Source organism: Panthera pardus, unplaced genomic scaffold (assembly GCF_024362965.1).
Source record: "Panthera pardus isolate Hobbes unplaced genomic scaffold, ASM2436296v1 HiC_scaffold_25, whole genome shotgun sequence".
Classification (NCBI taxonomy): Eukaryota; Metazoa; Chordata; class Mammalia; order Carnivora; family Felidae; genus Panthera; species Panthera pardus.
This window is the reverse complement of record NW_026526821.1, coordinates 22888322-22913903: the sequence shown is the minus strand read 5'-3', so window position 1 is coordinate 22913903 and position 25582 is coordinate 22888322. Positions and strand designations below refer to the sequence as shown.

General features: G+C 49.6%; 1 protein-coding gene across 1 annotated transcript in view; it reads left to right on the top strand.

The window, feature by feature from the left end:
* DLGAP4 (DLG associated protein 4) overlaps positions 1 to 25582 on the top strand; it is a 198111-nt gene that overhangs the window by 138117 nt on the left and 34412 nt on the right.

The window sequence follows — 25582 nt, the reverse complement described above, 5'->3', positions numbered from 1 at the left end:
GGCCTAGGTCACCCGGTGGAGAGTGGGAACACTGAGGTTTGGTTTGGGCAGTTAAGTTTCCTCATAGGACAAAAGGGGGAGAAATGGTCCCAAGTGGAGCTAGACTTGGCTCAGCCTGGAGCCAGATGGGCTTGGAAAGCACTTTCTGACCAGGGCCCTGTCCTCCCAGCCCTGGGCTGGGCTCTGAGAGGCTGGGAAAGAACAGACAGGGCCTCTGCACTTGGGAACTTATGGTCTGACAAGGGAGACAAGGCCTACAATTATGAGAGACTGTGTGACAGTCTGTAATTAAGCGTCTGCTGAAGAAAAGCATTGTTTGGGAAGGAAGAAGTGAGTGTGTGCCAGAGGAAACAAGAGCCCTCTTGAAGGGGGCTGGATTTGCAGAGACAGAGGGTGGGGCTGACATTCTAGCGAATGGTTTGTGCAAAGGCAGAGGTGCGGAGGCTGGAAGGTAAGCATGTATTTAGGGAAAGGGTGAGTAGACCAGTTTTGCTGATGCATCAGGGCTCTGGATGAAAAATCTGGAAGGGGCCAGGAAGTTGTAGGCAACATTGGAAATCAGCTGAAAAGCAGAGGCTTTGGGGAGCCATGGAAGATTTTAGAACAGGGGTAGCACAACTTCTCCCCCCCCCCGCCAAGAAGGTGAATCAGGCTGAATGAATTGGAATGAATGAAAATGATGACAGGGAGGAAGCATTGCAAGCATTCAGCTGAAAGAAGAGGGTGAGGTTTGGGTGGAGCCCATGGGATGGGAAAGGACATATAGGGTAGCAGGGGGTGTCGTGCTCTCTCAAGAGAGCCTGTCTGGGGGTTTGATGGCCCAGGGGGAAAGATGTTGGGTGTTGCTGCTTTGGGGGAGGAAATAACAATCTGAGCAAATTGCTTATATAGCTGCAGTGTGCCAGGCTCTGTGCCAGGGCCTCCATGGGTGCTGTCGAAAATCCTTACACCAAGCTGGAGGCAAAGGGACTTACTGACCTCCTTTTACAGATAAGGAAAATGGGGCTCAGACAGGGCTGACTGCATATTCTGACTCTTACCACAGTTCAGCTCTGCTTCTTGGAAAAGAGACTCTTACCATCAGGGTTCCAGGAATCTGAGTCTTCTTGCCTGTTGAATTGGGGGCACACAAATACATCCCCTAAAGCCTACAAGCCCTTACTCTCTAAAGATCTGGAAAGTCGGGGCTGGTGCCAGTTTAGAATTTCTTCAAGGTAGGAGAGTCAGGGAAGTGAGGGGCCTTCACATCATCAGTTTTACTCACCAGGCTGTGAGCAGCCTCCAGAGTTGGACTTCATATGTGTCTAGTCCAACGGTGGCTCGTCCATGACTGGGTTCATTGGGATTCTCAGCCAGCTGCCACTAGAGAGGGTGTTCCCTGGCCCAGCCAGAGGAATCAGCCACCCACAAAGACAGGAGGGGACTTGTCCCAAGTTGCTCTTGACACTGGAGAGCCAGGTGATGGAGCCCAGTTCCCATTTCGCAGGCTGCAGCCAAGGATACTTCCTGGGCAGAGAGAAGGAGAAGGGAACTGGTACTTACCGAGCGGCTTCCATGGGAGGCAGCAACGGGTTGGCCCCACTGCACAGCTAGGAAACTGATGGCTTGGCCAATCATTCTCCTCCTCTGTGTGTCCCCCTGAGCTGGACCTTGGGTCATGAGGCAGAGCAACATCCTCTGTGCTCTGCTCACTCCCCTTCTTCTTTGCCTCCCTGGGAGGTAAACACCCCCAGGACCCATATGCCAGTCTACTTTGGCAAATGTTCTCTGAGCCCAACTATATGCAAGATATGATTGTAACTGCACCCATCTTTTTCATACCAAAATCTAGACAAAGGTTTTGATGAGGGATTTTTGTTCTGCTTCTGAATAGACACAGCCTCTTGTGAGAAAATACTCAGACATTGGAACAGTGGACTAGAGCAAGCAGCCTGTACTGTCGCTTTCAATTGTAGTAATTCATTTGATTAATGCTTTACCATTTGCCCCATGGTTTCTCACAAATTTGACCATCCATACATATATTCATTCTTTTTATTTTGTTTTCCACGTGTTGGTTCTGGATCCTTAATATTTGTTTAGCCTATTTTTGATTTGCAAAGTACTTTCATCCACTTTATCTCAGTAGATCTTATACACCTCTGGGAGGTCATTACTATTCTTGTTCTCCTTGTTTTCCAGAAAGTGACTTGACCAAGGTTACTCTGGGATTCACTGGCTGAGCTGTTCATTCATTCAACAAATATTTAAGTGCCTGCTGAGTGCCAGGCAGTGAGCTGGCCTTGTCACTACAGTGGCAAGCAGAGCAGTCTTAAGAGACTTAGTCACTCACCTCCCAGAGTGCACAGTATCACTGAGGTCTAGCCAGGATTTACCCCAGCACTGACCCGCACCCTGGACTCTTTCCATTGCAGACCCCTGTAATTTGGGCTTGTGGCTTAGATCTAGATTGTTGTAGTCTGTGAGCCCTGAGCCTAGAGCATTGTGGAAAAGCAAGCCAAGGCAGCACATTTCTGCAAACTGAACTTCAAAAGTGACAAAAGAGGTCTTGTCATGACTTAATTAACAAGAAGGTGAGGAAGGGCATCTCAGCAGAAGGCCATCTGCTCCTTCACCTGGGGGACAAGGGGTGGGGGAGTTGCCCGAGGGCTGCTATACTCAACATCCTGGCCTGAATTTTCTCCAGCTTCCAAATATTTGATTACAGTCTGCACAGGTGTGGAGCCCTATGGCCATGTGCTGAGCTGGGGACCCTCCCTTGCCTCCTTTAATATTAAATGAGATGAAATAAAGGCAGATCCTAGAATTTCATGCCTAGAAAGGACTCTGGCCCAGCCCCCTCAGGTCTCATGAGTGGGAACCAAGCATTAGAGAGGAAGGGACTTGCTAGGATCCCATTTTGAAAGAAATAATCCTTCCTCTTCCCATCTTACCAGCCTTACATAATAATTTCCCTATTGCTCCCTGTAGGAGCTCTCTCTTAGCTGAACCTGTTCCACAGTCAAGCCATATTCACATCTTCCCTATGCCTTAAGACCAAGTTTTTTATGAGTCTGACATTTTCCCCCTGCCCAGAGCCCTATGATGTCCAGGCTGCCTCCATCTACTGTCAGGCTGACCACCTGTTCTACAAGGCTAGACCAGTAGAGGCTAGGCCTCAAAATCCAGATGCCTGGGCCCTGAGACATACAAGAGGTTTCTTTGGGTGCATTTTGCTAGAGTTATTTTTATGTGTAGAAATTACATTTTTATTGAAAAAGCAATTTGTGTATGTGGCTAAACTTTCAAACTTTGTAGAAAAAAGTGCCCAATGAAAAATTAGGGTCTCTCCCACCTCCACTCCTCAGTGATCACTGGGAACAGTCTTGATGTTTCCTTCCAGAAATACTCTTCATATATGGGCAGCTATGTCAATAGCATCCTTTTTTATTACACAAATGGTGGCATATTCTCTGCCTACAGCCTGCTGTTTTGTGCTTTGTCTTCACGCAAGTCTAACTATGTTGTAGATGTACACAGGTCCATGGCCTCCTTTTCCATGACCATGTGACAGTCTGTCAGTGGATGGACCACCAGCTGTTTGTCCAGTCCTCTGCTCAAGGACATTTAGGTTGTTTCCAGTGTTGCTGCTGTGAGCATTGCTGCAGCGAGCACCCTTCCCCACACGTATGTATGCCTGCATGTATGCCTGTGGAGCTGTGGGAACCATTCCTGCAAGTGAAATTGTTGTTGCAAAGAGTCTATGCACCTAAAATTTTGCTAGATGTTTTTAAAAAAGTTTTTTTAATGTTTATTTACTTTTGAGAGACAGAGAATGCACGAGTGTGAGTGCAGGAGGGGCAGAGAGAGAGGGAGACACAGAATTCAAAGTAGGCTCCAGGCTCTGAGCTGTCAGCACAGAGCCTGATGCAGAGCTTGAACTCATGAACCGTGAGATCATGACCTGAGCTGAAGTTGCACGCTTAGCCAACTGAGCCACACAGGTGCCCCTGCTAGATGTTTTTGAATTACCTTCTTTTGCATTCTGAAAATGTGTATTTTTTAAAAAGCACTCTACCTCCCCTGGATTCAAATTCATTTCTTTGGTTGAGAACAGACTTTTCCAGTTCAGCCCAGACAGGGGAAGGGGGTTGGCCAGTGTCGCCCAGTAGTCCTCAGCCAATGAGGTATTTCCAGAGTAAGGTGCTGATGGAAGGAAGTGAGAAATGAAGGGAAGAAATGGGCTGGAGGGGTGACAAGATGGGGCCAGGATTGGGTGGAGGGAATTCTGTTGTAGGTACCTTGGGACCTGTTTATGACTTGGTCTCCAGGGAGAAGCATCCTCCCTCCCACACTGTATCCTCCTTCCTGTGTTTCTCTGGCTTGGGCTGCACCTGCTTGGCAGCTGCTGGGCCAGTGAACTCATTTATTCAGCAGATATTTACTGAGCTCCCAAATACCGGTGCAGGCTTGGCCACTATGTCCCTGTCCTTCTCTGACCCTCAATTTTCTTCATCTGAAAAATGGGGAGGCTCATCCATACCTTTCTCATGTCACGAGGCTAGTGGGAAAATTTGGTAAACCAGCCAGTGGGGAAACCCCATAAAACAGATTATAGTGGTCTTAGCTAGACACTGTGCCAGGCACCCTGGAGTCACTGAGTCTGATGTTTGGACCAGTCCTGAGTGGGCTACCGTCAGTCTTAATAGATGGCTGGGGCAGCTGTTGGTGGGTGTCTCCAATTGCTATGCCAGGACAGAGTCAGGCTCATGCCTAGGATGAATTTGATTTGCCCCAGGATGCTGGAACTCCAGGGCCTGCTCAGGATGAAGGTGATTGGGTGACAGGTGAGGAAGAGGTAATCAGGGAGACCAGGAGGGTCCCCACGCTGCTGCCAGTTTTGCCTCCTCTGAGCCAACAGGAAGGTCCTTTAGAGTCCCCCACAGGGCATTTCTGCCACTCCCTTTCAGCCTTCAGCAGTGGTAGGATGAAGAAGGGGAAGTTCTATAATTTTTCCAGTTTAAAATGACTAGTTTAAAATCACCAGCCTAGTTCCTTCCTCCCATTTTATCAATGGGAAAACTGAGGCCTGGAGTTGGTCTCCTCCCAGGTGTCCCAGTGAGTGGGCAGCCTTATTGGGATTAGAACCCAGGTGTTCAGCCCTCCCAGGCCTTAACCCTCACCGTCTTTCCCACATCGTCCCAGTCTTTAGTTTCACTTTGGGGTTAAAACCCAAAGTGAAAGAAAAAGGCAAAGCAGGAAGCAGCTGCTTTCATTCAGACCCAGCCCAGGCTGGGACTGGCCCTGGGGGACCCAGGCTGAGCTGGCCTTACAGGAGGAGAGCAGGCCTTTTCTCCCTCTTGCTCTGGAGGCCCTGGGGGCGGGGGGGGGGGGGGGGGGGGGGCAGCAGGGTCCAGCTGGGAGAGGCGCCAGGCTACAGACAGGCAGTGGCGTTCTGGCCTGTGCTGTCTGGGAGACGGCCAGTCCGACGAGTTTCCTGGTGAGAGCCTCACCCGGGTGTGGCCCCAGGTGAGGAGCTACTACCTTTTAAACTCCCGTCCTGGAGCAGGGCTGAGCTGGGCTTATGCTGGCCTAGGAAAGAAATCCTGGCTTCCCAAATCCAGCTTCCACAGAACAGTCCCATTCTCCCTGAAGGTAAGAGCTAGGGCCCTGTCTCTACTGTGAAGACTTTTAAACTTTTGGTCACTTTGGGGCAGGTATTTACCTCAACTCCTGGCAGCTTCTTAAGGACCGAGATGGCCTGAAAGCCTTTCTACCCTGGTTCTAGTCCCAGTCTCTAGAACTTGGAAAGGACAGAGGTTGGGGGAGCAGGAGCCATGGCTTCTCCCGAGTGTTTAGGTAACTTCAGGCAAGATCCTCTCCCCTCTGGGTTTCAGATTCCCCATTTGTTTCTTGGCAGGAGGAGCTCTTTCTAGCTCTGCCGTTCAGTTGAATCAGTTTTGATCCCTTGGAAGCTAGGGAGTATCTTAACACCTGATTTGGTTGGCCTGTATGTTTCAAAGATTAGCTGGGTTCTTAAGTTCCTGTGCTTTTTCTAAGAAAATTCTCAGCCTTGCCAGAGCAGATATGGTATCAATTTTGTTGCTCAACAAATAACAATTTCAGTGTACTTCTCTTCTCTGCACAATCACAGGGTCCCCAGGCACAAAGCCATTTTGGTTCAAGTCCACTCCCTGAGGGCTCACGCCGAGCACATGGTAGGTGATCAGGTAGGCCTAACTGTGTTAAGGCTGAGCCAGGCACTGGGGGAGAAGCCCACACCCCAGAAGTCTCACAGACCTGTAGTTAAGATCCTGGCTCTAGTGACATACTGCTGGAGTTTAGATCCTGGGCTGCCACCAAGAGCTGTGAGACCTTGGGCAAGTTGCTTAACCTTTCTAGACCTCAGTTTTTTCATTTGCAAAATAGAGATGATAATATTACCTGGCATTAGTCTCAGCATGTGGACAAGAGAAAGAATGTGTGTAAAGCACTGAGCACAGTATCTGGTACAGAGGAACCACTTAAAAAATGTTAGCTGCTGCTGTTATTGATACCCAGGGGGAGAGAGAAGACTTGAAATAGCTAAAGACTGTCCATGTCCCGTGCCTGGAAAGATGTAGGTGGACTAGATGTGGTGTTTGGAGGGATATCAAGTTTTGTCTGCCAAGTGCAGCGCTCTGATGGGGACTCTGGAGTGAATTGAGGCAGGCTTTAGAGAGAGGGTGACCTTCAAAACCTCAAAAGCTGGGTAGGATCCAGGTGGTGGAGATTTTGAGAGGAAGATACCCTGGGGTCTGGGGGTGCTGTGGGTAGGGGAGGGGAAGGGAATCAGGGAGGAATGGCAGGGGATCAGGGAGGAATGGCAGGGGTTGGCTGCCCAGGGCCAGGAGAGCTGAGATCAAGCTAGAATGCCTGCTGAGGGCCATCAGAGTCAACTAGGCACTCAGAGCCAGGGTTTGTCTCTGAAGGGTCATCACTCCTTGAACCAGTTTCCTGCTGGGACCTATATTGAGTGTGGTGTGAATAGATATGATAGTTCCAGCTTCTCCTGGAACTTTCTTGCCTTCCCAGGCTTCGTGCGCTTCATGATACGGTGTTGCCCTGCACAGGGGTGTGGTAGCAGTCCACAGGTGTCTGCCTGCCTCGGGACAGTTTGGCCTGGGGTAGCATAGGAAGAGTGGAACTTGGCTGACAGCACCTGTAACAGCAGGCTGCCTCTGCTACTGCTGCCCCAGCAGTTTCCACAAAGGGGGTGCGCATAACAAGTGTATGGAGACACTCATTAGAAGAGGGTTTGGGTTCATCCCAGCCAATTCCTCCCTCCTCACAAGCCAACCTCCAAACAACCACCCCCTCTCTTTCTAAAGAGTCAGCCATTCTTGTGCTCAGAGTGCCAGGGGTGAGCTAGAGGAGGGTAGGGAACAGTTCAGACTTGGTCTCTTTCCTCAAGGAGCTTCCATTCAGCTTGGAGTCCCCATCCAAGAAGGTGACAAATATACAAGATACTCTCTGCTTGTGATAAAGAGCCTTGAAGGAAACAAATAGGTGCTAAGAGGGAACTGAGGATGGGGAGGGCATGTCAGGGAAGGTGAGGTGACCAGTGGGAAAGAGGAAGTCAGGGGCAGATTGGGAACAGCAGGGCTCAGGACCCTCAGGTAGAAAGTGTTTAGCATATTGAGGGAACAGGGAGAGGTTCTGTTATATCTGGAATGGTCTGCAAGGTCAGGCAGGGCCTCATCAGTCTCCGTGACCTTGTTTGCTCTGAAGCAAACAGCTTTCTTGCCCTGTAGGAGCCAGAGTGTCAGTGAATCAAGAGGTGTTGTTGTTTTTGTTTTTTTAAATTAACATCAGAACTCCCAAATACTGACCTTCTGATTGGTTTTCATACTGATCCTAAGTCCTCAAGAAAAGGGTTCTTCAGCACTCCCTATTTATTGCTAATTTCCTTTCACATACCACCTCATGGTTCACAGGTTTTGTCGCTTCTGTTGGCAGCTTGTTGCAGGTTGCAGTTATTGCTGTTTTTAGAGGTAATACAACAGAAAGGTTAAGTGACTTGCCCAAAGTCACACAGCTTAATCAAGATTTGAAGGTTTTTTTAATTTTTTTAATTTATTTTTTAATGTTTTTCTTGATTTTTGAGACAGAGAGAGACAGAGCATGAGCAGGGGAGGGGCAGAGAGAGAGGGAGACACAGTCTGAAGCAGGCTCCAGGCTCTGAGCTGTCATCACAGAGCCTGATGCGGGGCTCGAACTCATGGAGTCTGAGATAATGACCTGAGCGAAGTCGGACGCTCAACCGACTGAGCCACCCAGGCGCCCCAAGATTTGAAGTTTTGGTGCACTGTTCTTTTTATTCTACCACACTACTTCTGTGTGAGAAGGCCAAAGCAGAAGTTTCTATTTTTAGCAAGGTTGCAACTCTAAAATGATCACAGTTAAAAAGTGTCGTATGGGGCTCCTGAGTGGCTCAGTTGGTTGAGCATCCAACTCTTTATTTCAGCTCAGGTCATGATCTCACGGTTCGGTTCATAAGTTCAAGCTCTGCATCTGGCCCTGTGCTGACAGCATGGAGCCTGCTTGGGATTCTCTCTCTCCTTCTCTCTCTACCCTTCATCTGTGTCTACCCACTCTCTCTCTCTCTCAAAATAAATAAACTTGAAAAGTTTTGGTATGGAATGCCATAATAGTAATTGTGTCCAGGTGATGAGATTAGAATGACTTTTTTCCCTTATTTTCTACAATGTTATTTATAGTTCATTCTTTTTTTTTTTTTTTTTTTAAAGAGAGAAGTGTGCATGGGCGCAGGGCAGGAGCAGAGGGAGGGAGGGAGAGAGAGAGAAAGAGAGAGAGAGAGTATCTTAAGCAGCCTCTGTGGCGATGCAGGGCTCCATCCCAGGCTTGTGGGATCGTGACCTGACCCAAAATCAAGAATCGGATGCTCAACCAACTGAAGTGCCCCCCTGAATTCTTTCTTTTTATTTCCCTTTCTTGAATGTCAGGAAGGAGATTGTAGGCAGATTATAGATCAGCCCCTTCTCACAAACACATTTAACTCAAAGTTGAAATTTTAAACATTCATGTTATAAGTTTTTTTAAATTTTTTTTTACATTTATTTATTTATTTTTGAGAGACAGAGACAGAGCACAAGTCGGGGAGGGGCAGAGAGAGAGAGGGAGACACAGAATCCAAAGCAGGCTCCAGACTCTGAGCTGTCAGCACAGAGCCCGACGCAGGGCTTGAACTCACAAACCGTGAGATCATGACCTGAGCCAAAGTCAGACACCCAACCAATGGAGCCACCCAGGTGCCCCTCATGTCATAAGTGTTTTAAATATTTTACTTTGTGACTTTTGGATTTGGGGTGTAAAACAGCAAGTTGATATTTGGGGCTTATTGGTAGAGAATTCCTCAGTAGACTCCTCACTAGCCTCCCCTTTTTAAAAAATTGGGATAAAATGCACATAACAATTTACCATCTTCCCTATTTTTAAGTGTACAGTTCAGTGTCATTAAGTACACTCACATTATTTTACCACCATTCTTCTCCAGAACTCTTTTCATCTTGCAAAACTGAAATTCTTCACGCCTTAAACAACCGCTGTCCATTCCTCCGTCCACCCAGCACCTGGCAGCAACCACCATTCTACTTTGTCTCTGAATTCAACCACTCTGGGGGCCTCATTCACAGGCCCATTTTAAGAGAATGTATTGGAAAGGGGGTAATATCTCTGAATAATTAAGTCTTTGGGTGGTGATTAATTCTCCCAGTTAATGCACACTGCAACTCACAGTTTTATGTGCTCATGTTCTAGCATAGTTGTTAAAAGACTGATCATCTCCTGGGAGGGCTTTCTCCACACAGGTGGCCTTGGTTCCAAAGCCCATGGTGGCTGCATGGAGCCTAGCCACAGCCCCCCTGTGGAGGTGGAATAATAGGACGGGGAAGGCTGTGGATTTAATTAAAGGACCCAGGCACAGTTCCTTAACTACTTACTTGCTGTGGGATTTGGGCCAAGTCTGTCCACCTCTGTCAGCCTCAGCTTCCTCCTCTGAGAAATGGGACAAATACTTCTGTCATGTGGACATCCCAAAATCGGTGAGACAGATAATGGACTTCCTTGTGCAGTCTTGAGGATCCTAGCACCGTGTTCAAATGTGGTTAAAGGCAAGGCAAATCGGGCTCCTGATCCCCATTTTACAGAAGAAGCAGAGACTTAGAAGTGACTGGCCCGAGGTCATTCAGCACTTAAGTGACCACATGGGGCTGAAAACCAGCCACCCTCACAAATTGCAGCTGTTGAGGGTTCCTTATTGGTCAGTCTTTTGAGGGTGAGGAGACTGTGAAACAAATAGTTGCTTTCCTATCTTACTGAATTTTAAACATTGCCCAAGAAACTCTGTTGTTGATGGTCCTACAGGGGAGGATGAGGGGTTAAGGTTTTCAGTGGGGAGTCAAGGACAGTGATTCTGCATCATGGGAATAGAGCATTTCTGTGGTGATCATCTGGCCCAGGGACAACAAATACCTTGCTCTTTGCAGTTACTTCCCATACTAGGCCCATGGCGGTCAGCATCAGTCAATCCCAGTGTTCCCACTGAGCCCGGACACAGCGTCAGAATCCTTCTTAACACAGGCGGGTACTACCAGTCAACGAGAAGTAGCACACTCAGTGCAACCTGTGCCATTTCCAACGTAGTATGCTCCCCAGCTTTTACAGATGTGCAGCAATCCTGGCAGGGGAAGGGACTGTTTCAGGGGCAGGTGATGTCACAGGTCTCTTTGTGAGAGTGGAAAAGGGTCTGGCAGGACAGCGCAAAGCCTGGGGAGGTGTGATGAGTATGCTTGCAAAAACATCGAGGCACAGTAGCTCCCAGAGGGGTAGAAGCTGTCAAGGTAAAGTCCACTTTCTTCAGCCCTTGGGTGCTGGTTTGGGCTTGAGGTCTTTGTGGAGGTGCGCTCTAGTGAGACTCTACCAGCAGCAGGAGAAGACCGAACTTGTGTTTCTACAGCGGCTTCTAAGCTTTGTAGGATTTTGTGTGGCTATCTGGCTTGTCATGAAGTTGTGTTTTTACTACTTGTCATACTGGATGCTGTGAAGTTTGGGTTCTGGAGATTGAAACCTGTAGGGTTTGCACTCACTTAACAGATAACACATGATTTGCCATGTGACGCTGAGCAGGTCCCTCAACCTCTCTGAGCCTCCATTTCTTCAGCAGCACAAGGGGAGATGGTGAGAACATCTCCTCGTTGGGATCAAATATAAGATGCAGGTGTAAGGACCTCGGACAGTGACTGGGCCACTGCAGTAGCCACCGATTCCTGAGCAGACAATAAATACTACTGGTAATTATGAGTATCAGCCACTAATATTCACCTACTTCTTACACTGCCATTGTGGGGGCAGGGTTCTGTGGGCAGGGTGGGTGACCTTCACTTGGGTAGGTGTTCTTTCAAAGAGATCTTCCCAAATGTTACCATATTGTGCCTTCAGAGGTGGTTGGGAGAAAAATCGAGTAGGGAGGGCTGTGGGGGCGTGAGGAGGACTTGTAGTCACGCCGTAGTCACGACTTGTCCCAGCGCCTCTGTCTCCTGCTTGCCAAGTCACTTCTTACAGATTTTTCTCTACTTGCTGTGTCCTCACAGTCTTCTTCCAGGGGGAAGGCCCTGAAGGTCTGTAGTAGTTTTGGGGTAAAGTCAGAAGCAGGGTCCTACCTCCTAAGTGTCAGCAGACATTTGCCTGGGCACCTTTTCTGGGCTGAAGTTGAGGTTACAGGGATGGAAACCACATAGTCACTGCCTTCAGGGGGCTCAGGGTCTAAAGGGAGAAGCAGAAAAGCAAACAGGCCTATAAAACAGTGTGGTGGCGAGGGCCAGTAGCACATCTAAACATGGGACGTTGACCCAGCAAGGGAGCCAGGATGGAGCTGGAGCCCGTCAGGGAAGGCTTCTTGGAGGGAGTAATGCTGGAGCTGAGATCTGGAGGAGGAGGCAGAACGAGGGAGGAGGTAGGGTGTTGCAGGCAGGGAGCAGCCAGTGCAAAGGCCCGGAAGCTGAATAATTAAGCTGTGACCTGTGTTGGCTTAAAGAGGGTGCAGAGAGAGTGGTCACCACCCAAAACTATCAGATGGTGATGCAGGTGTGGCATGGAGAGGGTGGACGGCTGTGGGTCCTCAGGGCACTGAATCTTCCTGCCCCAGCCCTTGGCCTGAGGAGTGCCTTGGTGGGGCTGGGATTGGGCAACAGCTATGTGGGACTCCATCAAGCCCTTTCCCACCTATCTACTCCAGACCCCCTCACAGCCATCCCAGGGCAGTGGGCAGGGCAAGTCCGTGTTGTTGACATTTTATGGATGAGAGAAACTGAGGCCCAGGAGCCTAAGTGGTGCGGTGAGTGAGTGCAGAGCCAGCGCTCACACGCTCAGACTCCTAGTGCACAGCTGCTCTCGTAGCTCAGAAGCAGATATGTCGCGGGGGAGGGGTGGCAAGTGTGGGCCAATCTCCTTTCCTGAGGATGGGTTTATCATCTCAGGTAGGGCCTCTGTGCTGCTAGTTTTCCCAGAGGAAGGCGTTTTAAGCCCCATCTGTGCCAAGGCCCTGGTGTTAGTCCTCACATCATTTCCCTTGTAGCTAGGCTGAATGAACATTCTCCTGTGTCTTTTTTGCTTATTGATAACGATTCTCTGGATGCAAAAAACAAAACAAAACAAAAAAAGTTTGAGGTATGAATGTCACACACACACACACACACACACAAATGCTGTCTGATGTCACATCCAGAACTGGGTGTGAAATAGGAGGGCAAAGAGAGGACAAATATCTCAGGCTTGGATGGAATCTGAAAGGTCACACCCACGAGGGCTTGTGTCTTCTCCCAGCAGCCATCATGCCTGTGTGTAGCCTAGCTGAACCCTCCTGGGCAGCTCTGCCCTTTAGAAAGTGCCTCCTTATAATGCGACATGTTTCCCCTCAACAACCTCACCTTCCTGTCTCCACTCTGCTTGTAGTGTGATAACCTGGAGCACATATATGTGTGACAGTCTTCTAGATATTTGGAGATCGTAGCCACACTTTTCTGAATTGGCTTTCTTTTCCAGACCACTATCCCAGTCTCTCCCAGCTCTCCCTCACGTTGAACTAGACATGACTCATGGTGCACGTGTATCATACCCCACTTGTGGCATATCTTTGACAGACATCACTAATCAGTCACAGCACTCTTGTTCAGTCAGTCCCTGGCTTTCTCACGCAGTGCTCCATGTGGCAGTGTTCCATGTGGCTACGCCCAGGAGGCATTTCTTTGCCACCTCGGCATTTTAGTGCGAGTTTCTTCAGGACAAGGACTTACTCATCCTGGATCCTACTGCCCGGGACCCAATGTGTGGCTTCCCTGCTGTAAAATAACCATTTGTCATAACAGGATGGATTTGTCACAGTGGGAATTCTCCGCACACAGGTTGCCTTTTTCTCATCGGGTTCCATTTGGTCAGTGCCCCTTGTCCAGAATTGCCAACATTACCCACAATGTTATCCGGAGTTCAGTGGGGCTGCACCCCGCCCTGGTCCTTTCTCTGTTAGTGCAGCCTCACACCGTGTCTGTGGTCAGCTGGAGTCGCTAAGGCATTTTTCCACATGTGCTGATTTCTTACGTAAGTGTCTAACTTGGGATCAAAATCTTAATATAAGCTCTGAGGACTAGGCCCTCTCCCTTCTTAGGTCTCTGGCACCAGGGCAGGCAACATTGCCAGTGCTGACCTGACCTGAACTCAAGGTTTTCCCCATTCAGTTCTGTACTGTTTCATCCCATCTCTCAGCTGCCCAGGGTTCCTGGCTCTGATTCTGTCACCTGATATGCCACCTGTCACAGTGAATGAGCCTGTTAACACCTTTTTTCTATTCTGGGATCCTCTTGGTCATTCAGAATGATGAAAGAGGCCAACAATCCAGGTGCGCAGAGCAGCAGTGTCTGGCTCTACACACAGGACACGGGGGCCTGTGACAGCCTGTAAAAAGCCAGGCTTCTGTGACCCATCACCAGGGTTTGACGTCAGCCCTCCAGAAGTGAGGGTGTTTGGTTTTTTTTTTTAAGGCATTTTCTAAGTAGTACTTCCCAGACTGGGCCCCTGAGACCTTGGAAAGGCAACAGTGAGTTTCACATGCTAGAGACCGTATTTGAAAAGCCAAACCTTGGATTCTCCACCCTGGCTCCCCACTCCCCACCAGGCCAGACAAGAGGCTGTTACATCAGGTTTTTACACTGAAGTGGGGCAACAGCAGCCCTGTAACTCTGAATATCATCTACTCAGCAGCACCCTCTACCAACAGTTATAACTTTGAGATACAACAGGAAAGTCATGATTCAATAACTGCAGCTTGGAAACTGGCATCTCTTTAAAGCTCAGACTCCCAGGGGTGGTGGTCATAGGTGTCCTGGGGGGTAGGGCAGGAGCCTCTGAGCATAGCTGTTGGCAGAGCTGACTCTGCAGGCAGGTCTCGGAGGATAAGTAAGACGACAAGATGATGTTTGTGGCAGATTCCAACACAGCATGGACAAGGGGTGGGGCGCCTGACTGGCTCAGTCAGTGGAGCGTGTGACTTTAAGTTTCAGCCCCATGCCAGGTATAGAGCTTTTTTAAAATCTTAAAAAAAAAAAAAAGAATGGCAAAGAGTGAATGTTGCCCGACAGGTTGCTCACTGGATACTGTTGCAGTAATGGTGGAAATGGATTTTGGAAACGGCATGCCATTTGGGGTCCCCTGGTCAGAGGCTGAAGGAGGTATAGGGCTCCACACAGGTGGCTGCCTCCCTGAATGCCTGGAGCGGGTGGTCTCCAGGCTGGGAATGTGAAGGCATCTTCCTTTCTCAGTCTGGGGAGAAGAGGGAACACATCCACACTTAGAGCCCCGGACAGGGGGTCCCTGCTCTACCACTTGATGCTCAGCACATGTGCCTTTCTGATCCTCAGTTTCCTTGTTTGTACTGTGAGGAGGTTGCAGTAGTGGGGTGGGTCTCCAGATACTGTGTGGGAATTCCAGATGGAGAACAAAAAAAGGAAAACGGGAGCTGCTCTGAGGAACCTAGGGTGGGATGAAAGTCCAAAAGCCTTCCTCAGTTCCCCCTTGTGGGCCCTCAGAGCCTGGTTTGAAAATTACTGGCATTACTATCTCCTAGGATGTTGGAGTTTGGAGGCTCCACATCCTCATTTCTAATCCCAGCACCCCTTTGACCGGCTGTGTGATCTGGGAAAGGCGGCCTCACCTCTCTGAGCTTCACTTTGAAACTGTAGGAGCCAAGCTGGGGAAGTCCTAGGTGACTGGGAAGCCCATGTGAAGGTTTCTGGTATCTGTGGTGAGAGGGCCAGAGCATCTGGGACCACACATCTGGAGAAGGGCCTGAGGAAGGGGGCCGCTGGCAGCAGTGGTCACAGGCAGGGGTTGGGGTGTACCTTCTCCTTCCATGTGCTGGGGGTTCTGGTCCAGGGTGCGCCAGGCCTCTGCCCCCCATGGCTAGCAGAGCCAGAGGCTGCCACCTTCTAGCCCACTCAGGAAATCGTCACACCCCGCTTGAGGATCCAGGAAATGGGAGCCTGTCTAGGTCCTGACTGGGGAATTGGCCTGGCCAGGATCTCAGCCAGGCCCTGCTAGGTGGCGCCGAACTCCAGCCCTGGGCTGTGTGGTGAAGTTGTAGCCACGAGCACTGGCTCTGGAATCAAAAAGGCTGAGCACAGATCCTGGCTTTCCCACTCACTGGCCATGTGACCTTGCGCTGCTCACTTCTTCTGAGCTTCCCTTTTTTCCTCTTTGAAACGGGAATGGTAGGCCTGGTGAGGTGATGAGCTGAGAAGTTAAAGTGCCTCATGCTGGGCCAGCTCACGGCCACCCTCAGCCAGGAGAGATGCCCCGGAGCACATGAGGTCTTCCGGCCCAGAGACCCAGCTGACCTGAACTCTGGGTCCATCTGGACGGCACTGGACTGCCTCTAGCCCCTTAACCCTTCCTCCAGCCCCTCAGGCCTGGACATGTCAGGACAGAACCCTCTCACACCCTTGACCTTAGCTGGGGTGCAAACAGTGCTTCTGAGGAGCAGCTGTCTCCGGTGGTAGAGGGAGGGGAGTTGCCACCAAGCAGGTCCCTCCCAGGCAGCCACTCCAGGCCCATGAAGGGGGTTGGCCATCTGTACTCCGGGCAGGGCTCACCCACCACCTGTGCCCTGGTGCCAAGAGCCTGGAACCAGACCCGGTCTGCCCACCAGAAGGGGCTTTCTCTGTTTTCACCGAGCCAGACTGGAGATGCCAGCACAAGTACCTCCTGGCTGCCTTAATTTCAAGGTTCCCAAGGGCCTCCTTCCTTTCCAAGGGGGAGGCCCTCACAGACAGCCTTCCTGAGAGCTGGGGGAGAGGGGCTAGAGCTCCAGAAAAAGCAAGGTCTGAGGACAGCTGCTCCAGCAGTCACAAAGTCCACATAGTCACGTGTGCCACCGGCTACACTAGGTGGCAGGCAGGTACTGTACTGTGTTTTTTAAAACTTTGAATAAACTAACTCCACTTCAACATTTGAAGGTTTTATTATTATTATCTTTTAAGTCCAGATTTCTGACTTCTCTCACCCAGGTCTCCACAAGCAGCTGTGGACCAGAGGAGTTAGATAACCAATCTCCTATAGACATTTGAACTTGTGACCCCCATTCTAGGTCAATCCACTTAGTTGACAGCTGGGGAAACCAAGGCCCGTAAAGGTTCAGGTCCGATGCCCACCACATCCAGTGTTGAGTCTAGAACCTGGTACCTTGGCCTCACAGAGCAGAGCTTTTCTGCACTGCCATTCTTCAAAGTAAGAAGCCTATTCCCTCCTCTATAAAACGTCAGTGATAATTATCTCCCCTCCCAGGCCTATGTCTGGAACAAAGTAGCACCTGGCCAGGACTCATTCAGTAATGATTCTTTTAAATATGTACTTGTAATACGCCCTCACTGGAAAATGTTGCTGGAAGTGCTGCTTGCTTTCTTTCTCTGCCAGCTTTTAGGAATGGTTATTTTCAATTTCTGATACCCATTCCTTAGGGTATATTGAGCTCTTATTACCACGGCCTCATTGCCCAACTTCAAGCAGACTTACTCAAGGCTTTACTTCACAACAGACTGTGTTCCTGTAGTGGGGGAGGGTGGGGGGTGGGGGCGGGGTGGGTGTGGCGGGGCTCACCTAAAAGCCCAAGGCCCTGGTCCTGGGCATTAGATTCCAACTCAGAATCAGGAGTAAATCATTCTTCCTTGAGCCTCAGTGTGCCCAACTGTCAAATAGGGATTTGTTCATTTATTCAGTACATATTTCTAGAACCCAGACATGTACTGGCCTGGTGCTGGGAAAGCATTGTAATTATACAAGATATTTAGGGTCTCTGCCCTTAAGAACCTATGTTAGTCAGGAGCTCTTTCTGGTAGGAGAGAGACAAAAAACAAGTAAATCAGTAAGTTGGTTAACACTTGAATGAAAACAAATGGGGTTCTCAAAGCTGAAAGCTTTAGACAGGGTGGTCAGAGAGGTCCTCAGATCAAATGGGAAGGGGTAGACATGCAAAGATGAGGTGGGGATCATTTCAGGCCAGAAACAGCAGGTTCAAGGGCCCTCAGGTGGGCATGTGCCTGGAGTGTCTGAGGAAGAGCAAAGAGGCTAGTGCAGCAGGAGTAGAATGAGCAAGGGGAAAGTCTAGGAACTGAGGCTAGAGATGGGGGTGGCAGGGGCCAGTTATTGTAGGCCAACGTGAGGAGTGTGCCTTCTATTCTTCATGGAGTGGGGAGCCTTTGAAGGCTTTAGAAAGGGAAGGAAGTAATCCAATTTGTACTTTAAAAAAATTCCTCAGGCTGCTGCTGTTGGGAGAGGGGCTGTGGGTGTGCTGAACCACTGACAAAGCAGGGAGACCAGAGGGCAGAAGATGGAAGCCTAGACCAAGCCGGGGGGATAGAGGGAAGCCAGTCTCTACAAAATGTGTTTTTGTAGGGGAGGGGCAAGGCCTTGCAGATGGAGGTGGGTGGTAAGGGGGGCATTCCAAGGCTTTTGGAGTGTAATCGAGTGCCTGAGGTCCTCTCTGTCAGAGAGCAAGGCCACTGTGGAGGAGGAAAGGATTCAGATTCATTCTGGAGGCTCTCAGCTTGAGATGGCCTTGGCAGTGCACATGGAGCTGCCTGGTGCACTGGGCTATTGAGATAGGAGGTGATACGCCCTTCTGGCTGCTTTCAGGTCTGGTGCTGTGAAACCCTCCAACCATAGTCCAGTTTTGGGGGGACTTTATGAGGGCTGCTGTGGGTAGGAGGAAGATGCCACTGTTCCTATTGTCCAAGCGGCCCCAGGAAGCAGAGGACCCTGTCTGAGAGGAGACAGCCCTCTCTTCAGCCTCCTTGCCTTGGTCCCTGTCTTCCCTTTACCAGTTACATTACCTGAATTCTACTTTACCAAGCTGTGCCCTGCCCACGTCGGTCTTCACATGCCTTGGAGGCTGTCCTACTCCTTTGCTCACAGAGGATGCCTTGATGTGAAGGCATTTCCTTGCCACTCGGTGACTATGGTCCATCCTTCTAGATCCAATCAGTCAATCTTAATGTCTTCCTGACAGGCCCCCAGCTTGTTTCCCCAGGAGGTGATCATTCTCTCCTTAATCCAGAAACATTGGTAACAGTAGTTGCAGGGCCCCAGTTATGATTACAGAGCTTCCTATCTCTCATCTGTTTGACTCCTATTCAGGGCATACTGGATATTGCATCCCATTTTCTGGGTAAAATAACTGATGTGCCCAAGGCTGCTCCTACACATGACCCTTACCCAGTTAGTGCAGTGGGTGGGGGGCATAGGGTAGTAGTCAACCTTCAGGCAGCCTGAGTTTAAGCCCCAGCCCCAGCTCTGCCTAGCTGGGAGGTGAGATAAGGCAAGTCATTTCGCCTCTCTGAGCCTCACCTGTAAAATGGGCAATGACAGAGCTACCTCACGTGTACCCATTTTGAGGCTTCAGTTGGCTAAGGTACCATCCATTCTCATTCATAGTGGTTGTATTCATAAAATCTGACAAACACTGAATTAGTGAATACTGAACCATTGCTCCTATGGGAAATAGAGGCCCTGCACATTTTCACCAACTAATCAGTACGTATATTGTTTTGTGTGTGTCTGTTTAAAGATACCTTATTTAATGTACTGATGATTTATTAACACTGAATTGGCCAATAGCACTATAACTCACACCTGAACAAGGCTTATCTGCCACGCGTTTTCTCCATAGGCATATCACAGCCTTCTTGCACTCAGGAATGCTAGATAGCACTTCAGCACTATACTTGGGGGCATTTTAAATAGAGAATCACCAATAAAAAGTACAAAAATGGAAAAACATAGCACTAAATGGACCAGGAAATGGACACTTGTTTACAGTGTGAGAGCCGAAACAAGAAGGCAGAGAGAGTCACCTGTTCAACCTTAGCCGGGAACCTTGTGCATTGGGTGACTCAACTTTTCCTCTGTGCGTGTCTGAGAGTGACCACAAACCCCCTGTGACTATTGATTTTGGGGTTACAAATAAATTTTATCAAGGAGGTGAATTCATAGTTACAGGAGGATTGACTATATGTGAAGAGTTTGCTCAGGCCAGGCTTAGTCAGTGCTCAGTGTAGGTCTGCTTTTAGTATTGGAACCATTACCCACAGGAGTGCATCCTGGTTTCTGGACAAGACTCCAAGGCAGGGCCAGGGCTCCCTGAGCTATGTGGCTTTGTCTTCCCCAGTGTACCGCCTTTGTGTCCTCTTGGCTCCTATGGGTTTTGGGATTTGAAACAGGTGTAGATTCCAGAGGCCTTGAATGCCCCCACTGAAGGGTTTGTTCCAAGTCCACTCACTGGGACTTGGCACCATGGAAAGGTTTCAAACCAAGTAATGATGTGGCTGGACTTCTCAAATGGCCCGCCAGGGTGGAGGAGGTACTGGAAAGGCAGGACAGGAGGTTGGGGGACCAGGGAGGAGCGGTGTGGGTGGTCCAGGGGAGGCTGGCTCTAGGTCATGGGGAGAGGAACAGATAAGAAAGGCAGTTAGGAAGCACCTGGTTGTGGGGAGTGGTGGGGGGGGGGGTCCCAGGAGGATTTTGGGGGTAAGAGGTGCTGCCAGGCCTTCTTACTGAAGTTTGAAATTAAAGTTTGACATTGCTGACTCTTGGGGCACAGTGAGGGAGGTGGCTTCCAGACTGACACAGTGGGAGAGTGGGGGTCACACGGGTTGTCAACAGGAAAGTGGCTCTGAGAGGGCAGTCTGTCCCTGATCCTGACCCAGCTGCTCAGAATTCCCTTCCAACTTCCCCGGCTTCTGGGGAAGAAACAGGGAAGAAGGGAGGAATTTGAGGCTGGTAAGTGAGAGCTTTGAGTTCTGTTTTTTACCATAGCACACAAAATGAGTGGCCTGATTTAGCTGTGTGGTTTCACAGGTTGCTTTTCGGTGAGAGAGGGAATGGGATCTTCTAGGCCCTCAGCCCTTCCTTTGACGAGCCCTTTCCTAAGCCTGGCAGAGCCAGCAAAGGGAGTTGAGGCGGCTCTGGCTCCAAGGCCAGCTCTGTCCGCTCACGTGGGGCTTAAGAGGGCCCCACTGCCTCTTCTGTGAAGCCTGCTGCCATAGCTCTCATACTATCTGTGGCCCCCCACATCCACTCCTCTTCAGGAGTCTAGGCCTCTTCTTCAGCTCCCCTGCCAAGCTTGAACCCCTGGTTGCCTGCAACACAAGGGTTGTGCCAGGCCTCCAAGGCACTTGCAGTGGGGCTAACTTCCTGGGGTTGCTGCATCTATAACTCTTGGGAGATGGGAGTCACAGCCATTCCACTGTTTGAAGCTCTATTTGGCCATCTTATTACATCTTGATGTTAAAAAACACAATGTAGAAATAAATTCATTCTGACCTGATAAGAGTTTGCTGGATAAAATCTTGAAGCAGAAGGCAGAAATGAGACAAAGGGAGCTTCTTCTTAGAAGAAACAAGGACTTGTGTGCTGTGGGGCAGGAGGCTGGGCTGGATGTCTGGGGCCGGGGGCAGGCTGCACGGAGGAGGCATTGCACAACTGGCTCCTGTCTAAGCCTGAGCTTGAGGGATTGGCATGGCCAAGCTGGGGGCAGGGAAGCACGTGGCCCCCGGGGGCAGTGGCTCAGTGTGCACACATTGCTGTGGCTCAGCAGGTATTTCACTCGGGGTCTTTGAAAATGTGTGTAAGGACCAGCTGGAGGAGATGGTCACACTCAGGGGATGTTCACTCTCTAGCTTCTTGGGCTGAAAAGTTTTCCAGAGTGAGTGGATGAAAAAGTTGGACCTGTGTGCTATGTTATTATAAACTGTGGCATGTGGAATATCTCCCAGGGCCAGGGAGGGCCGCAGTCACATCTTGGAAGAGGCAATGCTGGCCAGGTCCCACATCTTGGGTCTCTGGGGCACTTGCCCCACCTCTAAAATTTAACTGGCAAATGATGACTGTGCACCGTCTGGGCTAGTAACACGCGTGGGACACACTCTCCATCAGGGGCATGGCCACAGCCCTGAGTGCTCCAGCTGACCCACAGAGAGAGGAGGGGGGCAGACCGCCTGGGCCAGCAAGAGCGTTGGATGGAGGGACTGGCTGAAGGACCTGGAAAGGGATTCTGGTAGAATGAGCGCATGTGCAAAGGCTTGGGTGCATGCGGAGTGTGGTGTGTTTGGAAATGGGTACATGTGGCTCTCTGAAGCTGGAGGGGCCATCCTAGGGGGTGGGGGGACAGGAGATGAAGCTACAGAGATGGGTGGTTGGGAGTAGGCTTTAGAAAGGGCTCCAAATTTGGGAGGAGACAAGAACCTTGCATACTCCAGTGTTGGGAGCCTATAAGGGAGCCTTCTCTAAGGCTAAGTAATCTTGATTTGGGGCAGCTGAAGGGTTTTTGTAACAATGATGAGGTTCATTTTCTCATTCAACAAATATTATCGAGAGCTTTCTATAAAGCTTAAGGTGTTGCCCTGGGCCTGAGATATGACCCAATATGCCAAGACAGACAGAGTTCCCCCCAGTCCCAAGCCTGTAACCATCAACAAGTAAATGCCTAAATGAGCTGATGACAGATGTGACAGATGCTCGAATGGAGATGCTGGCCCATCTGAAAGCAGAGGAAAGTCAGAGGAGGCCTCTCTGAAGAAGTGACATTTGAAATGTGAGGAGTGGAAGCTTTCCAGGTAGAAGGAGCAGCATGTGCAAGAGCCCCAAGGTGGGAAGAAGGGCGGTGACGGTGTTGCTAGAAGGGGCAGGGGCAGTTGTTGGCCTGTATTTCATGGCATTTCCCACTTGTGAAATGAGAGCTGTTCCGTACAGTTGGGTCCCATCCCCCTGCCCTGGGGAAAGACTGTGCACAGAGCTGAGGGATGCCTGTCACCCGGGGAGCCCCTGACAACCTGAAATCCTCCCTGTGAGTCACATTACTTATCTGGCTGTGACTTGTGCCCAGGAGACAAAAAAAAAATCCAAGATAAGTTCACCTTTCCTCTTATCACACCTGGCCCGGCCTCTCGCTAGTTCACTTTCCCTCTAATGAGTGGCTGTCTCAGCCAGGGCTCAGGCCTCTGAGTACGTGTCAGCAGGACTCTGGACCTAGACAACCCTGAGCAGGAGGCTGGAGGGTCAGTCCTCTGTCCAAACTCCTGATTGTGGGCACCTCACTGTCTCCTGGTGGGGGTGCCTCTTCCACACAGATCCCTGCACGCACTAACTCCTCCAGGCCAGTGGGAACTCCACCCCACAGATGGGGACAAGGACCCTGACTGGGGTCACACAGCCTTTGTCAGACTTAGAACCTACGGTTCTGGGTCTGCTGGGCACTGTTGGCCATTGGCTTCAACGAGCTGCTCTTAATGTCCGGCTCTTGCAGGAAAACTTTCCCCAGGGTTGTATAGAGAACCAGCCCAGCCTCTCCGACCAGTGACCTGGGGATAGTACCATTTTGGCTCACAACCCCCACCCTAGGCCTGGCTCACTGTGTACCACAAACTAGTAGCCATGCCAGCCCTGGGCTGAGCCTTACCCTCTGTGACGTAGCCTATGTAATCCCTCCCTGTGGCCATCAAATTAGTATATGACAGAGCTGGGATCTGAACTCAGGCTTGTCTGGTTCCTTGCTGCCCTCTGGTTTCTGGCTTCTTATCATCAAGTGAATGGAATGACTCAAATGGTAGGATTTCAGGTAGTAGAGAGAAGGGATTCAGAGCAGGAATCTCTTCTTCATTCAATGATGGGAGGTTCCGCACCTATCCTTGAGTAGGAGAACAAATGGGAAAATGGTTTGAGTTTGTCAAGGGCTGTGTGAATATGGTGTGCTATTTAGAACTCCTCCCCACCCACTGAACAGATGAGAGTACTGAAAAGTCCAGAGTGAGGCAGGCACTTTTGTGAGGAATTGCCAGGGCCTAGAAGCCAGGCTTCTGCCTTCAGTCTAGCCCTTCTTCCCCCAGCAGTCAGATCTCAAATTGGGCATCCCCCTGCAGACAGGCTCCAGGGTCTAGCAGGATACTGTGGGGCACAGTGATCAGTGAAGGCCCTAGACACCTGCAGCCCCAGCCTGGCAGAGAGGGGCCTGAAGACTGGGTAGCAGAATGAGGTAGGCTGTGCAACCAAACAGATGTGGTTGCCACTTACTGTTAGCAACTCTGGGTGTTATCTGACCCTGAACCTCACATGCCCCTACTATAGAGTGGGCATAATCATATCCCCACTTTACAGAGTCACTGTGAGGTTTAAATTACAAAGCCATAAAACTGAGCACAGCTCAGTAAATGACCCACCTTGAGGCTGTGAGCCTGTGTGCACAGCCAGCTGAACACAGGAGCCCATCTTGCTTGAGCAGGCCTTTTCCTTCTCTGGCAGTACAAGAGAGGGTCATGTGCCTGTTGACCAAAGCGCCGCCCCCTGCTTGCTCTGCTGCCCATGTTCTTCTGCCCATGTGCCACATTTCTCAGGTGGGGTAGGCAGAGACTGGGTGTGTCTGGTGGGATCCCCAGGTTTTCTCAACGCCTCAGCAGGACTGGGAAATTCTGAACAGAGTAGGAATTGAGTGCTCCTGGTTCTGAGCTCCCAGAGCCCTTTGTCACCTCCAGACTCAGGCGTGAGGCATGGCTCCCAGCTCCTGGGCTCTTCTGCTGTGGCATCTGTTACTGTTCACTCATTTCATGGCTGTTTCTCTGCTGATGAGGCTCCTAGCTTTCCTGGAGTCTGTATAGGGCCTGGCCTAACACAAGTCTGTCAGATGAACTGACAGATGGAAGGGCTTTTTAAATTAAATTTTTATATTTAAGTAATTGTAATTTACATACAGTTGTAATAAATAATACAGAGGGATCCTATCTACTCTTTACCCAGTTTCCCTCAATGGTAAAGTATTGCAAAATTAATATAATATCATAATATATCAGAATATTGCATAGTATATCACAATATCAGAATACTGACATAGATACCATCCAGCCAACCTTACTGACTTCACCATTTTCCCTTTACTTGCTTTGTGTTTAGTGCTCAGCAGCTTCGTCGTGTGCAAGTTCACGGTCCACCTCCTGTTCTAATTCTTGGCACACAGAGGATCCTTCTTGTCACCCTTTTATAGCCACAACCATGTCCCTCCCTGCCTCTACATCACCCTCTGACCTGCATCTCCCTACCTGCCACTAATCTCCACATCTTTATAATCAGGTCATTTCAAGAATGTTTTGCAAATAGAACCATACAGTATGTAGCTTTTTGAGATTGCTTTTTTCACTTGGTATAATTCACTTGAGATTTGTCCAAGTTGTTGCTTATATCAGTAGCTGGTTCTTTTTTACCGATCAGGGGTATTCCACAGTCTGGATGTACCACAGACTGTTTAACCAGTCACTGAGGGGCATCTAGGTTGTTTCTAGTTTTGGGCTATGACAAATAAAGCTGTCATGAACACTCATGTATAAGTTTTTTTCTTGTGAACATGTTACCATTTCTATGGGATAAATAAATGCCCAAGAGTGCAACTCCTGGTTTGTAGAATAATTGCATATTTAGTTTTAAAGGAAACTGCCAGGGGGAGCAGATTCATGATCTTTGTGATCAAGAATTTGTGAGTTCAAGCCCCACATTGGATGTAGAGATTACTTAAAAATACAGTCTTTTAGAAAAGAAAAGAAACTACCAAACCATTTTCCAGGGTGGTGGTACCATTTCACATTCCCACCAGCAACATATGAGTAATTCAGTTTCCCCACATCCTCACCAGCACTTAGTGTTGTCACTGTTTTTTAATTTAGCCATTCTGATATGGTTGTGTAGTGACATCTCATAGTGGCAGATGGATAGATTCTGCTGTGCCTTGCTCACGGCCCCTGTGGCACTGGGCCTGGTTTTGTGGGTCTCTGTTGGGCCATCACCATGAACAGTAGCACCTTGAAAGCAGAGCTCAAAGTCACTCATCTGACTCCCACTCCCAGTCCCAGTTTGTTTTAGTCCTCATGGGGGAAACAGCATTTAGAGTTAAGATGCTGAGAAAAGCCCCAGGATCTGACCCAGCCCCTCACAGCAAGTAGCTACTGCTGTTTCAACAGCACCT